Source organism: Poecilia reticulata, linkage group LG22, assembly GCF_000633615.1.
Source record: "Poecilia reticulata strain Guanapo linkage group LG22, Guppy_female_1.0+MT, whole genome shotgun sequence".
Taxonomy (NCBI): Eukaryota; Metazoa; Chordata; class Actinopteri; order Cyprinodontiformes; family Poeciliidae; genus Poecilia; species Poecilia reticulata.
In genome coordinates this window covers 6,965,860-6,968,710 of record NC_024352.1, presented here as the reverse complement: position 1 = coordinate 6,968,710, position 2,851 = coordinate 6,965,860, and the positions used below count along the sequence as shown (strand labels likewise).

At 41.9% G+C, this 2,851-nt stretch overlaps 1 protein-coding gene across 1 annotated transcript in view; it reads left to right on the top strand.

The window, feature by feature from the left end:
* Window positions 1–276: 276 nt before the first annotated feature.
* slc35g2a (solute carrier family 35 member G2a) overlaps window positions 277–2,851 on the top strand; it is a 7,145-nt gene continuing 4,570 nt past the window's right edge. Inside the window, exon 1 of the mRNA XM_008399228.2 lies at window positions 277–605. The gene's annotated coding sequence lies outside the window, so the exon portion shown is untranslated. The remainder of the gene's footprint in view (window positions 606–2,851) is intronic.

The window sequence follows — 2,851 nt, the reverse complement described above, 5'->3', positions numbered from 1 at the left end:
GTTATGTCATGTTCATGTCAGTGTTATGCACATATGTAAAGTCTTACACTTTAATTAATCCCAATACTTTCACAAGGCTCTGTATTTTCAAATCCGATGTTGTTCCTAGCAAATAATAAAAAAAGAGATGATCATTTTAAGAAAGAAAGACACATTAATTCAAACACAATGGGTGACGCACAATTACGCAAGGTACAACTGCTATGACGCATGCTCAGAGGTTTTGATTAGATCTCTCTCCCCCTCCTCCGTCTCTCTCTCTCTCTCTCTCTTTCTGTCTGTCTCTCTCTCTTTCTCCGAGACCAGGAGCGCCTATATGTGTGTGTTCAGATAGTGATGAAAGCGGCCAGCAGGTTCCCATAAAACACCATTTTTTCTCTCTGTGGAGTGCAGTGAGGTGTGAGCATAGGTGCTGAAGCGCACCGCTCTGTCCCTGAGGACAATCACTGCTGCGGAAAAAAAAAAAAAAAGAGGAGAGAGAGGAGAAAAGAGCGAGAAGCATAAGAACAAATGGCCAAAAGGAGGTGATGAAGCGTTGGAAGATGTTCAGTAAATGACTCAGGTGGACCGTTTGTGAACTTCATCCCTGGTTCGCGCGACAGCAGGTGAGTGAATGCTGGGAAGCGTTTATTTCTTCTTATTAATTTTTTTTTTTTTTTAATTACGCAGTTGTGTTTTATGCAATGCTCACAGCGCATCTGGGTTGCTGTAATAAACGCACGGCAGGTCACCGGGACTGCTTGATTGATTCTGGATGCCTTTTACCGATCAGGGCGCGCGCCCGGAGTGATGCGGAGGCGCGCTTTTCTCACCCCCCCCCCATTCAAGGATTTGTCATGGTTTACGACGCGGGCTGTCACTGTAGCTTATAGCAGAATAATAACAGGTGCGCACACACGCGCCAGACGGTCAATGCAAAGCGAAATCAGGAAGCTGAAATCGATGAGTTGTTATTTGAGGTCAGCAGTAAATTGTAAAGATGAGAGCAAAAAATCTTGCACCACCGCCAAGGCGAGAAGGAAAAAACACACACACTTTTTCCATCAGCCTTATTTAACTCTAGTCATACTTAATTCTAAGCATTATTCAACTGGAATGCTCAGTTATTCATAGAAGCACTAAAAATAAATTGACTTGACTATGAATAGTCCTCAGGATGTTGCTTTTAATGATATGTACAGACATTGTACGTGCTCTCTCAGTTTGTAAAAGGTGTGTGCTGCTGACCCCAAGAACCATTACCTACTATGTGGTTGCGTGAGGTGCAAAAACAAGCTTTGTGAGTAGAAAACAGCGGCATTGCAGAGGCAGACTGCATCACCCAGCAGAGTAACTAACTGTGAAGAGAATAGTCAGACAGGAACATCCTGATCTCCTCCTGCACAGTGTGTGCTTTTCGCGCTGCAGCCGATCAGGTTTCCTGTAGCCACCAGTGAAAACAGGTGTGAGGGTGATTTTGTTGGCATGCCGTTCACAGCACCTCGCGGCTCCCATACGAAAATCCACACCTGTCAAAGAGCTGAGCTTTTACGCACAATTCACATTGATGCCTCGCCCCATGCGCTATGCTGGAGAGCAGACTGAATACATGAAATTATCAGCTGGGGCACCACTGACATGTTGGGATCCCAGAGCACGTTTTTAAGAAATACAGGGGGGAAAAAAACTTTCGCTGTTGTGAGAGACTGAGTGCTTCGAGTGTCTTCTGAAATAGGAACCTCTCTTTTATTATCAGTTTGTAGAAATAGATTACAACAAATACTAATAAGTATGCATTTCATCCATGAGCAGATGTAAATCTCATCCTGTTATAAATAGAGTTGGAACCAGATACTTACATACACTGGATAAAAGGACATCTTTCTTTCAAATTCAGAAGTTTGCAAAGATTACGATAATTATTCTTTTTAAGTAATATAGGAGGAACATTCATGTAATTTTAAGTTTTTGATCAACTCATGGTGTTTGTGTTAAACTGAGGTAAACTGGCGCATGTATTTTAAAGCCAAACCAAAACTTTCTGTTGTAATATTAAGGAGGGGAGGGTAACAAAAATAAATCAGATGTCAGAAGGTGGCAAATATTAATGTGATTTCATAATAAAATGCTCACATCAACCCCAGAAGAAAAGTGAACAATCTTGTGAGGATGTTCAGTGAAGCCGGTAAGAGAGGCTCACTATTCATAGTGAAGTGAGTCCTGTACCTGCGAGGCCTGAAATGCCATTGAGAGAGGGAGAAGTTGTTGCTACGATCGACTGAAAAATACAGGAAAGACAGACATGAACCTTTGGAGACATTTCTTTTGTTCGGATAAAACGGAAGTGTTTGGCTGTAACTACTATCGTCATGTTTAGAGTAGACAAAGGTAATGCCGAGAACACCATCCCAACTAGTTTGGAGGAGGCAGTACCATGCTGTTGGAATGTGCTGCTACTGCTGGAGAGACTATAGTGCATTTCCCGTAACAGACAAGAAAAGGACATTTTGTGGAAATGCTGAACTGGTGTCCAAAGAAACTTGGGCACAATTTGGTCTTCCAAATTGGACAGTGTTGAGAAAAATTATTATTTTGAGTGTTTAACACAGTTTAAACCTTTTAGAACAAATTTCTTAAGTTTGAACAGGTTTGTGTGAGTGATTTAAAACCCGAAGTATTTAAAGTACAAAGGAGAATAGAGAATCTGCAGGAGAATTTCRGCTCAGACCCCTGGGGTCTTATCATTAAAGACAGGAGGTCATAAATTAACATATGCAGGAAGGTGGAGGACAGTATCACTTGAATTACTCTGAGAAGGGGAACTTTGGTTGGTTCACGTAACCAGGATGAGAAATCTTCCAGAACTAACATC